Source organism: Musca domestica, unplaced genomic scaffold, assembly GCF_030504385.1.
Source record: "Musca domestica strain aabys unplaced genomic scaffold, Musca_domestica.polishedcontigs.V.1.1 36, whole genome shotgun sequence".
In the NCBI taxonomy this organism is placed as follows: Eukaryota; Metazoa; Arthropoda; class Insecta; order Diptera; family Muscidae; genus Musca; species Musca domestica.
In genome coordinates this window covers 5611684-5625769 of record NW_026712318.1, presented here as the reverse complement: position 1 = coordinate 5625769, position 14086 = coordinate 5611684, and the positions used below count along the sequence as shown (strand labels likewise).

The following is a 14086-nucleotide window of genomic DNA, read 5'->3' as shown; positions in this document are numbered from 1 at the left end:
GGGCACGCCATCCCCTACCACTACCCCTTTCCGAAGGTATCTACATGCACTTAGATAGATGGATAGTAACAGGGTTCGCCGTTGCAAGTTGTTGAAAAGTGTTTAACTTCTAAGTGATTTAACTCTCCGTTAAGATGGCGCTTTATGCCACTAAGTTGTCGACGACATAACTTTGAGGAGAGGATGCACACACACACGCACCCACGCACAGCAGAGGAAGTCACTTTGGAATTATTTAAAAGAATAACAAAAAAAAAAACTATTAATTAACATAATGAACAAACAATTCAGAATAATAATGAAAAGTAAGAAAACAAAGGAAGCTAAAGAGGAAATAAATTAGTTATGTACTAAGTTTTCGGGCATACCTTTAGGACGGAGCATTGCAGCATCGATAAGGATCAGGGAATTAACTGTGTAACAAAAAAAGAAATTTGTCGAAAAATTTGACTTTTAATAAATACGTTTTAAACATTATCCACTGTGGATTGAGGACCGCGCGTGGTTTACATTTTATTCTACAAATTTGGCAAGACAACATGTTCATAAAATGCTAAGTTTAGAAGAACACCTTTATTTACAAAGTCTTTAGAAAAAGACGCATTTTCTACATAACAACAACAAATTTGTAAAATGCCTTTTTTCGATATTTTACAAATTTGTTGATGTTATGGGGAAAATGCTTTTTATACCCTACACCACAAGGTGGTTAGGGTATTATGTCTTTGTGCATTTGTTTGTAACAGGCAGAAGGAAACGAGATAGACCCATAGTTCCTTTTGATGATCTGCATAGAATCACATTCTAAGTCGATTAATGCATGTCCGTCCGTCCGTCCGTCCGTCCGTCCGTCCGTCCGTCTGTCCATGTATTTTTGTAAACAAAGTACAGGTCGCATTTATTGCCCGATCCAGATGAAATTTTGCAAAGATCTTTTGTTTGGCCCAAGGACGAACCCTATTAAAATTGGGGATAATCGGTAAAAATTTAGATATAGCTCCCATATATATCTTCGTCCGATTTGCCTTTTATTGTGCACCAAACGTGTAATATCAGCCCGAATTGTATGGAATTTTGCATATACACCCAAATTAGGCCTGAAAATATGTGTGCCAAATTTGATCGAAATCGGTTCAGATATAGCTATAGCTCCCATATATATTTTTCATCCGATTTGTTATTTTTGTCCACCGCCGCCGTAATATATGCACTCTGTAACAACAATATTTGGGGAAATATATCAAATGCAGCTCAGAAATACCTTTGCTAAATTTTATCGAGATCGGTTCAGATTTGGATATAGTTCCCATATATAACTTCGTCCGATTTACCTTTTATTGTGCACCAAACGTCTAATATTTGTCCAAATGGGATGGAATTTGGCACTTACGACCGAATTGAGTCCAGAAGTTAGTATGTCAAATTTGGTGAAGATCGGTTTAGATATAGCTATAGCTTCCATATATATTATTCATCCGATTTGTTATATTTGTTACCCACAACCGTAATATGCCCTCCATAACAACGATATTCAGGGAAATATATCAAATACAGCTCAGAAATATCTTTACCAAATTTTATCGAGATCGGTTCAGATTTGGATATAGCTCCCATATATATCTTTATCCGATTTCCAATTAATTGTGCACCAAATGGGCAATACAATTCCGAATATAAAAGATACAAATGCTTCGGCATATTTAGTCCTTTGAACTTTTAATTATAATTATAATCATAGCGTGTATGATTGAATTCTCCCATAAAAACTTTTAATTGTTATGTGGAGCTCTACTTAATTAGCAAAGTGGTGTTGGGTATCATAAAGTCGGCCCCGCCCGACTTGAAGACTTTCCTTACTGGTTTTCTAATGACTTTGTAATAAAGGCGTTCTTTGTAAATAAAGGCGGTCCCAACTTTAAATAACATAATCGAATTTTCTTTGGATTCTGAGCCAGACGCCACCCAGTATCTCAATTTCACAGACCTCTTGGAATTTTACACACAGCTTGACTTTCCACCAAAGTCGGTTAGTAAATTCTTGAAGGGTTAACATTGTTCAAAAATGTTTTTTTAACAAGTGTTTTTTTTTTACTACATTGTTCAAAAATGTTTTTTTTTAACAAGTTTTTTTTTCTACCACCAATGTTAATGTAGCTTTACAAATGTGGGAGATAGGACAACTTAAATACTGATGTCAAAGTTTGATATAAACCTGCCATTCTTTGACAATAAATTTTAGCAACTATTATTTCAGAACATTTACCTTAACAAAAATATAAGGTAATTGAATTAGGCCAAGAATTAAGATAAGTAAAAAAGCTGTTAGTTCGGCCGATCCGAACTTTGTATACCCTCCAGCATTCGGTACAAATTTGGCAATTTTCAAAAAAAATAAAATCCGTTAAAAATCCTATTTATATCTTAAAAATAATGTAGCCGTATATTAGGGTCTATACGATGACATGGACCTGCATATTCAACTTTTGTCATAAGATATTACAATATTCAAATCCGAAATTGAAAAAAACTCTGTTTATAATGTAGCTAAAATCATCAAAATACCGAAGAGAGAGAGAGGTACCATGGGGGTTATAAGATTATATGGGGGCTATATATAAATATATATATATATATATATATATATATATATATATATATATATATATATATATATATATATATATATATATATATATATATATATATATATATATATATATATAGTTTTCACGTTTTCGTTTATCTTCCGTATAACGATACCTCCTGATATTCAGTATTTTGATAGTTTTACCCACATTTTTCTAGGTATTTGTCTAAAAATTGGTATTTGAAGTTTGGAATGGGTTCTAGCTCCGGTGGCAGAATTTTGAATATCAGGGCCACCTTGAAATTTGGTGTTTGTACTTCATAATGGTTTCCACATTGGTCCTAGTCATCTTAGTCACAATTACCTCGCATTAGATTACAATTGTTGTACTATAAAATTGTCTATATACGCTCCCGTTTTATTATGGCCCCCCATATAACGGTTCCAACCCATATTCTCCTACCGATCTTATGGAGTTTGTACTTTAAAGTGGAACACGTTTGAATCCAATTACTTTCGCATAAAAATCGTTTGTTCACCCAATGGTGGAAGGTATTAGAAGTTCGGCCCGGCCTTAACTTAAGGACTTTTTACTTGTTTTAAATCAATTTTTTTTCTGACCTGTTTTTTGAAAATACTTTTCATAGGGTATCTGAGCAATGAGCGTGATTTTTTTTAGAATATTAAAAAATGATAAAACCTATTGCCTTGGGATTTTATAACATTTTTCTAAGATTGCATGCATATTTTCGGAGGACTATCGAAGCCATCATCTCCCCTGGTATCAAGAACGTATAGAACGGACAACTCCTTCTGATAACTCCCCCACAATGCGTCAAAATTTTGAATATCATGAAGCTTATAAAAGGCGAAATGAGAATGCGATTATTTTCAAACGTGACACATCCTAATATTTCCACCAACACAAAAACTAGTATTGAGATGGGATACATTCGCCTACTCCTTCTGGTACCTATCCCCACAAAGGGTCCAAATTTTGAATAATTATAAATCTTATAAAATGTGAAATAATGGTTCGATTTTCTTCGACTTCCGTACATCTCAATCTAGTATGAACTTAAAATATATCGGTCCACTCCTTCCCGTACCTCCTACACAAAGGGGCCAACATTTTTAAATAACCACGAAACTCATAAAACGCGAAACGATCATCCGATTATTTTCAAACTCCGTACATCCCAATTTTTCTATCAACACTAGGTCTGGTGTGCTGATGGAATTTATTGAACTTCTTCTGGTACCTCCCCAAAACGGGAAAAATTTTTGAATAATTATGTATCTCATAAAATGCATTAATCATCCGATTCTCCTCAAATTTCACACATCCCTATATTTTCCTTAACACAAGATTGTTCTAAATATGGCCCACTACTTCTGGTACCTCCCCCACAAAGGATCAAGATGTTGAATAACAAAAAAACCATAAAAGAGAAATAAGCATCCGATACTCCACAAATTTCACGAATCTCAATATTTTTACTACAGACAGATATGGTGTGAAGATGGGATGTATCGGTTCACTCCTTCTGGTACCTCCCCCTAAACTTCGTAAATTCCAAAATTTATAATAGCTTCCTCTGGTACATCCCCCCACAAAGGGTAAAATGTTCCGTATTTATAGGCCTCAAAACTTGCAAACAATTTTCAAACTTGGTACATCCAACCAGAGATCTGATGTGAATATGGAATCTATCGGCCTATTCCTTCTAGTACCTCCCCTACAAAAGTTCAACATTAAATGATAAAATTGGAAATAAATGATCGATTTGCTTCAAATTTTGTAAATACCAATAATTTTATCAGATGAAATGGAATAATTCTGTCCGCCATCTACGGCACCTCAAGCAAATTTCAACATTTTACAAAAATTATCACATGTCTCACAAAATGTGAAGAAAAGAAGTAGTCTATGTAGCCCAAATCTGGGACGTGATAATATTTATATCAGACTTAGGTCAGGTATGAAATGGACATTGTTTGTCTACTCATTCGGAATCTCCCAATAAAAGCGTCAACAGTTTAAACAATCATAAGGCGAAGCTGAGGGTATACACCTGTCGGCAAAACCGGCTGATATTTTTTAACTTGCTTTTTTGGAAAATGCACCTACTGCCTTTAAAATACTCCAAAACCTAAGTTACAGTTTTAAACAACTTTTTACTTTTTACCCAAGTAACTAGAAGTAATATTAATGTCCGGCAAAAAGTTTCCTAGATCTATTTTAAATATTGGGAACTATGTCGTGATTTCATTAACTTCTTCGGGAGAGAGAGAGATAATTAAAGCGTTTTTATAATTCCCTGACATAAACAAGGTGAGATGAAAAAACTGCAACCAACTTCAGACTGTTGTCATTTCCAAGCCACTCCTCCGACAGCTGTTAAAATTATTCCAGAGAGAGCTCATTATATTGTTTAATTATTATTGTTGCTTCGCTTGGCCGAAAGTGGTGAACTGTGGAATTTGGTTTTCTCCGATGAGAAAACATTCGGTGTCCAGCAGTTTGTAAACAAACAAAGTGATCGGGTTTACTTGCCAAAGAGGTCAGCTGAAAATGTGCACCTTCGGTTGGTCACTAGATCATCCATCGAGCGCCGGCCATGGTGATTGTATGGGCCGCGATAACAGCCGATGGTCGCTCTCCATTCGTATTAACCAGTCATGGCACCATAATAAATTCCAAATTTTTTCGCGAAAATATTCTGGAGGGTGTATTAAAGCCTTGGGCACTCAGACATTTTGGCCGCAGACCTTAGACATTCCAATAGGGCTCCTCGCTTCATTTCCAGTGCACAATGGCCACCAAAATCTCCGGATACCAATCCGTTGGACTATTGTGTCTGGAGTATTTTGGAAAGCAAGGTTGGCACTATAATAAGTGTCGATCACCTCAAGCAAGCGCTTCGCCGGGAATGGGCCAAAATACCACAGACCAACATTCGGGCAGCGTGTGACGGTTTCATTGGCCGTTTAAAGGCCATAATTTGTGCCAAGGGTGACAAATTCGAACAAACCTAAACTTTTTTTTTAAAATTTCCCATGCTATTTCCGACATTTTTTGCTTTTATTCAATAAAATTTAAAAAAAATTTAAATATTATGGCGTTGGACTTTGTTGCCGTTTTTTATCTCACCCTGTATTTCGGTATATATTCTATGAAATAATAAATTATTTGCTGCCTTATCCGTACCGGCTCCTTCCCAATTGTGTTGATTTGTCGAAGAAGATTTAAATGCCGAAACATATTGTCATTGCGAAATCTGAAGTAATGTGGGGTATCATATCCCGCCCCGCTTTTTATTCATTCATTTCTTTAAAAAAAAACCATGTGACTCATTCCTCCACACATATTCCACCTTTTGCTCAACCTTTATAAAAAGTCACTATTTTTGTATTCCATTTAAAACTGCAAAGGCGATTGGGCATATCCACAATATAGTCGTTATAATGGACAATGAATGGGTCCACATAAAATTCATTCTAACCAATTTATTTGGAAAACATCCTATTATGCAATTTAATTTGCCATTTTTTTTGTTTTTTATTTTCCTTTTTTGTTGCTTCAATCAGCAATTGAATTCGTTGCCATTCATTCAGTTTTGGCCATAAAAGGTAAACAGAAAAATGGGAGATAATACCAAACAAAAACGGAACAGACACCAAAAACGTTGAAATAAAAAAAAAACAATTTCGAATCATTGAACCAAAAGCATCATCCGGAGAATTTGCAAAAAAAATTGTGCATTTCAATCGGACTGTTTTGTTTTTTATTTGCTGTTGTTTGTGTTCTTCCTTCAATGTTGTTATTGCCAAACCGCACAACAATTTATATCTGTCTATGCAGTCCATGCCATGGTCGAGTGCTTCCATTACAGTCGGCCTGATTCCCAATTTTGCTTTTGTTGTTTTTGCTTTTCTATGCCATTCCAATTCGACCACTTTGGACTGACTGACTGATTTTATTCTCAATTGTTGTTGATGTTGTTGTCATTGTTGTCCTGGCACTTTTGCATTGGCAAATAAACGCCTTTTATCACTAAACCATTTATTTGAATTTTTTAAATCGATTTTCCATGGCGATAAGCTTTAGCTTTCTCTAGGCCAGACGTCGGTCAGTGGCAGCGGCTGGCATGGGACATTACCGCTGTAACAGCCGCCAGCTCTGAGCGTGTTATACAATACGAGTTCTGCTCTTGTATTCTGTTTAATTTCCAATCAAATGCATTTAACCATGGTTACGTTTCCAAAAAATCAAAATAAATGGAAAGCCGATTTTGTTTTTTTGGCGTATTGTTCGGCTTAAAGTTATAAGAGTGAAGGATAATGAATGATGGCTACGATTCTATGACAATGGCCCATGTAAACAAGCATAAGTGACACATAGCGTTGTCATTTCATTTGATGGGATTGATAATAGCGATTAAAGAGGCAAAAGTACAAAGTGGAGATTTGAAACCGATTTTTTGAAGGACCACTGGAAAACATAAATTACCTTTAAACTACAATCGAAATAATTAAAAATATAATCTGATGTACTGTTAGAGATTTTTCTAAAAATTATTTAAAAGATTACACGCATATATGTGATTTTTTTTTTGAAAATATTTTTCTACGGACTATCAGAGGTCTACACTGAGATTTTTTAGGAAATTTTTCTCAGGGAATATCAGAGATATAATCGTTGATTCTTTAGAATATTTTCAAGGAAGATCAAGAGATATAAGCGTGAATTTGTTAAAGAATATTTTTCCAGGACAATCAGACCCATTGGCGTGGATTTTTTAAAGAATATTTTCCAGGACAATCAGACTCATTGGCGTGCATTTTTTAAAGAATATTTTTCCAGGACAATCAGACCCATTAGCGTGGATTTTATAAAGAATAATTTTCCAGGGCAATCAGACCCCTTGGCGTGGATTTTTTAAAGAGTATTTTTCTAGGACAATCAGACCCACTGGCGTGGATTTTTAAAGGAATATTTTTTTCAGGACAATCAGACCAATTGGCGCGGATTTTTTAAAGAATATTTTTCAGGACAATCAGAGCCATTGGCGTGGATTTTTTAAAAAATATTTTCCAGGACAATCAGACCCATTGGCGTGGATTTTTTAAAGAATATTTTTCCAGGAAAATCAGACTCATTAGTGTGGATTTTTTAAGGAATATTTTTCACGGACAATCAGACCCATTGGCGTGGATTTTTTAAAGAATATTTTTCCAGAACAATCTGACCCATTGGCGTGCATTTTTTAAAGAATATTTTTTCAGGACAATCAGACCCATTGGCGTGGATTTTTTAAAGAATATTTTTCCAGAACAATCAGACCCATTGGCGTGGATTTTTTAAAAAATATTTTCCAGGACAATCAGACCCATTGGCGTGCGTTTTTAAAGAATATTTTTCCAGGACAATCAGACCCATTAGCGTGGATTTTTTAAGGAATATTTTTGCAGGACAATCAGACTGTGGATTTTTAAAAAAAAAATATTTTAATCACCCTCAATGCCATATACAGGGTGAGATAAAAAAAAACTACAACAAAGTCAAACGCCATAATTTTTATTTTTTTTTTTTTTAATTTTATTGAATTATAGCAAAAAATGTCGGAAATAGCATCAAATTTTATAAAAAGTTTTTTTTATAAAAAGTTTAGATTTGGCCAACTTTGGCATGAATTATGACCCTCAAACGACCAATGAAACCGTCACACGCTGCCCGAATGTTGCTCTGCGATATTTTGGCCCATTCCCGGCAAAGCGCTTGCTTGGGGTGATCGACACTTTAGTATTTTTTAGTGCCAACCTTGATTTCCAAAATACTTCAAACACAATAGTCCAACGGATTGGTATCCGAAGATTTTGGTGGCCATTGTGCTCTGGAAATGAAGCGAGGAACCTCATTTTGTAATCGTTCTTGGGTGGCGCGTGCTGAGTCCTGTTGGAATGTCCAAGGTCGGCGGCCAAAATGTTTGCGTGCCCAAGGCTTTAATATACTCTCCATAATATTTTCGCTATAATATTCGGCATTTATTCCGACGAGCGGAGAACGACCATCGGCTGTTATGCCGGCCCACACCATTTTAAACGTAGACAAGAGCTTCAAAGACTAACCTCAGCTAAAGAAATTAAATTCCAAGAGCATCCGCAAATTGTTAACAGTCTAAATTTACACTTTACGGAACCGAAGTTGCCCATTTTCAGCTGTCCTATTTGGCAAGTTTTTTTACAAATTGCTGGACTTTGTTTGTTTACAACGACTGCTTTCTCATCGGAGAAAACTATATTCAGCAGTTCACCACTTTTGGCCATGCGAAGCAACTCTTTAGCTCTTTCGAGACTTTTTTTTTCTGTTGCGGTGTATGTTCTTGTACTTTTTGGAATTTCAATGGCTTTACTCCGAGCTCATTTTTCAATATTTACCGAATGTTAAGCTCACGAGCAATTTTGCCGCCACTGCGACGCGGGTTTCGATCAAGTCGCATATTTATTTTTCGAACCATTTCTGCTAATGTTGCTCTTTTCTTCTGTTTATCTTTGTGGGTACGAAACACAAACGATTTATTCACATTTAATTGCTGGAGTGCTCCAACGATAGCCACTTGTGGTTTTCCAGCCAAATATAAAGAAATCCCACTATCACGCTTGAATTCCATCACGACTAACTTTTCTTGAAAATTCTGACCAAAATGCTTTTGTACGCTTGTATAATGAGCTGTCACTGGAATAATTTTAACAGCTGCAGAACGAGTGGCTTAGAAATGACAGCAGTCTGAAGTTGGTTGCAGATTTTTCATCTCACCCTGTATGTGGATTTTTTGAAAATATTTTTTTCACTGGCTATTAGAGGTGTATACTGAGATTTTTAGGAAATTTTTCTTTTTAGGTTTTGTCAACCCCAAGTATTAACTTTGAAATAATTGCGTTGATGTGGGTAAAATTATGAAAATGCCGAATATAAGGAGGTGCTGATACAGGGTAACTTTACAATATAGGGTAGCTATACGAAAACTTGAACATTACAAACTCCATATACCGAATTTCCAACAATTTCGGTGAAAAGTTTTACGCAACTCATCAAAATGCCGAATAGAGGGATGTAAAGTTATGTGGGGATTATACCAAAACTTGAACGTATATAGTTCTATGTAAGGATTTTTCCTGCTCACAATTTCAGTTCAAAACTATGATATACTGATATATGGTGGCTATGCAAAATCATCGACCCATATGGTCCACATTCTAAATTTGTGAGGACCTAAACTAAATACATCTGAGTAATATTTTGTCAACCTACCTCATTCCATTCGCAACTTAAGTTATGCTACAGACGGACATGGTTAAATCGACTTAATATTTTATGCTGATCAAGAATATACAGACTTTGTGGATTTTGGTTCTAAAATGTTTATTTTGAGGAGTTACATACGGAATGAAAAATATAACCTCCATAATTTGATGGAGGTTTTAAAAACTGTATTACTTATCCAATTAGATTTCGAATTTATGAAAATATATAATTTGCCGCACACACACACATACACAGACAGTGACATTAATCCCCAATCGTTATTTGCATTCATATTTTTGTTTTAATTTTCCAATACATTGCATGCATTTAATGGCTCATTCATTTCAAAATTTCTCTCAGTCCCCACTATCTTTGCTCGAAAATGTTAAAAGCAAAGCAACCAAAAAATATTCGTGTGTGTGTGTGTGCTTGGAAACATTGGGGTTTCCATTGTGGAAATTGCCAGAGGAGACACTTGTTTTACGTGTGTACATGGGTGTGTGTGTGTGTGTTGTCTCTCTGGTATAACAACAGCAAGCAATAACCAACAACAACAACCGTTAATAGATGCCGAAAATGATGACGACGATGTTCAACTGCAACCCCATATCGACCGACAGACCGACCGACTAGCAGTGAAAACCACATCAACAAAATTTGACAACATTGACAATTATTTTGCACGAATTCATTTCGGAATAAGATTTTCGTTGCTGGCATTGCATTTAAGGAAAACACTAGCCAAAGCCAAATGTTGCCGTGGCAACCTCCTCAGCCAATGACGTTGTTTCCCCCCGGTACCCCCTGTTTTTGGTTCCTTTTGGCAAACGAGTTGGTTACAAATTTCGGCAATGTTTTGTTGCTTAAATAATGCCACGGAACACCCAAAAAGAGAATAGGTGGGGAACAAGTTGAATTTAAAATGGGTACTACAGGATTTCGTAGGCAATGGAGGTTGGGCAAAACAAGAGTACCCGGCAAGTGAATGAATGAAAAGAGAACAACTTAAGAATATTGTGTTTTAAAGATTGACAATATCTTCATGTACTCACATGTGTACAGCTGAAGAGCTTTAAAAGCCACAATTTCTTAATTGCTGAAGAATTTGAGGCTTTGGCATGGAATGTGTTAAAATATATATATATTAAACGAATTGAATTTAAGTAAAACCAGTAAGGAAAGCTCAAAAGTCGGGCGGGGCCGACTATATGATACCCTACACCACTATGCATATTTAGTAGAGCTCTCGTAAAAAGGTTTATACAGGGCATTTCAGAGCTCTATGAGATATTTGGTACAAAATCAAAATTTATCTAATTCTATCGTGCATTTTACGAACTATAGCTATCTCTGAACCGGGTTTCTCCAAATTTGACGTATTAGCTTCTAGACTGAATTCGGTCTTATGTACGAAAATTCAGGTGATTTGGGCTGATATTGACCATTTAGTGCACATTTAACGCTAAATCGGATGATGATATATATGGGAGCTATATCCAAATCTGAACCGATTTCGATAAACTTTAAAACAGCTATTCCTGTGCTCCATCTAATACCTGGTACCAAATATCACGGTTGTGGAGTGAATATTACGAATGTATGGGACTAAAACACTAAATCGGATGAAACATATATATGGTTGCTATATCTATATCTGAACCGATTTTCACTAAATTTGATATACTTTCTTCTAGGCTTAAGTTGGTCCGATGTACTAAAATTCAGTCCATTTGGACTTATATCGACCGTTTGGTGCACAATTAACCCGAAATCGGATGAAGATATATATGGGAGCTATATCCAAATCTGAACCGATTTCGATAAAATTACAAACAGCTATTTCTGGGCTGTATCTTATATCTGGTACCAAATATCATTCTTGTGGAGTGCATATTACGAATGTTAGAGGCTTAAACACCAAATCGGATAAAACATATATATGGGAGCTATAGCTGTTTCTGAACCGATTTTCTCCAAATTTGTTGTATTTGCTTTAAGGCTAATCTCGGTCACATGTGCCAAAATTCGGGCCATTTGGGCTGATATTGGCCATTTGGTGGTCAATTAACCCGAAATCGGATGAAGATATATATGGGAGCTATATCCAAATCTGAACCGATTTCGATAAAATTTAAAACAGCTATTTCTGTGCTCCATCTAATACCTGGTACCAAATATCACGGTTGTGGAGTGCATAGTAGGAATGTGAGGGACTTAAAGATCAAATCGGATGAAAGATATATATGGGAGCTATAGCTATATCTGAACCGATTTTCTCCAAATTTGATATACTTGCTTCTAGGCCGAACTCGGTTGGGTGTGCCAAAATTCAGGTAATTTGGACTTATAGTGGACATTTGGTGCTCATTTAACCCGAAATCGGATGAAGATATATATGGGAGCTATATCTAAATTTGATCCGATTCTCACCAATTTCAATAGGGTTCGTCCTTGGGCCAAAAAAATATTGTTTGGAAAATTTCATCTCAATCGGATAATAAATGCGACCTGCATTTTGTTCACAAGAATACATGGACAGATGGACGGACGGACGGACGGACGGACAGACGGACAGACGGACGGACATGCATAAATCGACTCAGAAAGTGATTCTATGAAGGTTCTCAAAAGTAACTATGGGTCTATCTCGTTTCCTTCTCCATGTTACAAACAAATGCACAAAGACATAATAACCTTACCACTATATGGTGTAGGGTATAAAAAGGAGCTAAGTTCGGCCGGGCCGAACTTTTAATACCCTCCACCATTTGGAAGGAACTTAAAAAATTTTAAAAAACTTTCGGAAAATACCACTAAAATGAAAACTGTTATATGGAGACTATATGAAGACATGGACCTTCTTAGGAAATTTTTTGTCATAGGCTTTAGTACCCATAACGAACTTCAAATACCAAAATTTGAAACAATTCTGGTGAATAATGTCACACAAATCAAAAAAATACCGAGTATCGGAAGCTACTGTTATATGGGGGCTATACGAAGACGTGGACCTGAATACAAAAATTTTTGTCAGAGGCTGTAGCACCCATTACGAACTTTAAATACGAAATTTGAAATAATTCCGGTAAATAATGTCGCTAAAATCATGAAAATACAGAATATCGGGTGGTACCGTTATATGGGGGATATACGAAGACATGGACCTTTATACGATTTTTTTTCCATAGGTTGTAGTAACCATTAAGATCTCCCAAATACGAAATTTGAAACGATTTCGGAGAATAATGTTGCTGAAATCATCAAAATTCCGAATATCGGGATGTATCGTTATATGGGGTCTATACGAAGACGTGGACCTGCACATACAATTTTCTATCATAGGCTGTAGTATCCATTACGAACTTCGAACACCAAATTTGAAAAAAAAGCGGAAAAGCGACTTGATCCGCGTCGCAGTGACCGAAAAATGGCTCGTGTGCTGAACATATCGCAATATTCCATTCGGCAAATATTGAAAAATGAAATCCAAAAAAGTGCAAGAACTTGCACCGCAACAGAAAGGAAATATTCCCAAAAGAGCTAAAGAGTTTCTTCGCTTGGCTGAAAGTGGTGAACTACCGAATTTGATTTTCTCCGATGAGAAAACATTCGTTGTTCAGCAGTTTGTAAACAAACAAATGATCGTGTTTACTTGCTGTGATTGTGTGGGCCGCCATAACAGCCGATGGTCGCTCTCCGCTCGTATTTATCGACCGTGGCATCAGAATAAGTTCCGATTGTTATCGCGAAAATATTCTGGAGGGTGTATTAAAGCCTTAGGCACGCAAACATTTTGGCCGCAGACCTTGGACATTCCAGCACGACTCAGCACCATCGCACTCAGCACGCGCCACCCAGGAATGGTTACAAAACCAGTAAAGAAAGTCCTAAAGTCGGGCGGGGCCGATTTTATGATACCCTACACCACTTTGCTAATTTAGTTGAGCTCCACTTAATAATTAAAAGTTTTTATGGGAGAATTCAATCATACACGCTATTATTATAATTATAATTTAAAATTCAAAGGACTAAATATGCCAAAGCATTTGTATCTTTTAAATTCGGACTTGTATTGCCCATTTGGTGCAAAATTAATTTGAAATCAGATAAAGATATATATGGGAGCTATATCCAAATCTGAACCGATCTCGATACAATTTGGCAACGATATTTTTGAGCTGTATTTGATA

The 14086-nt window shown here is 36.1% G+C and overlaps 1 long non-coding RNA gene across 1 annotated transcript in view; it reads left to right on the top strand.

Annotated features, from left to right (window-relative positions):
• The window catches only part of LOC109611834 (uncharacterized), a 131276-nt gene that overhangs the window by 88845 nt on the left and 28345 nt on the right, over positions 1 to 14086 (top strand). The gene's annotated exons all lie outside the window — the stretch shown is intronic.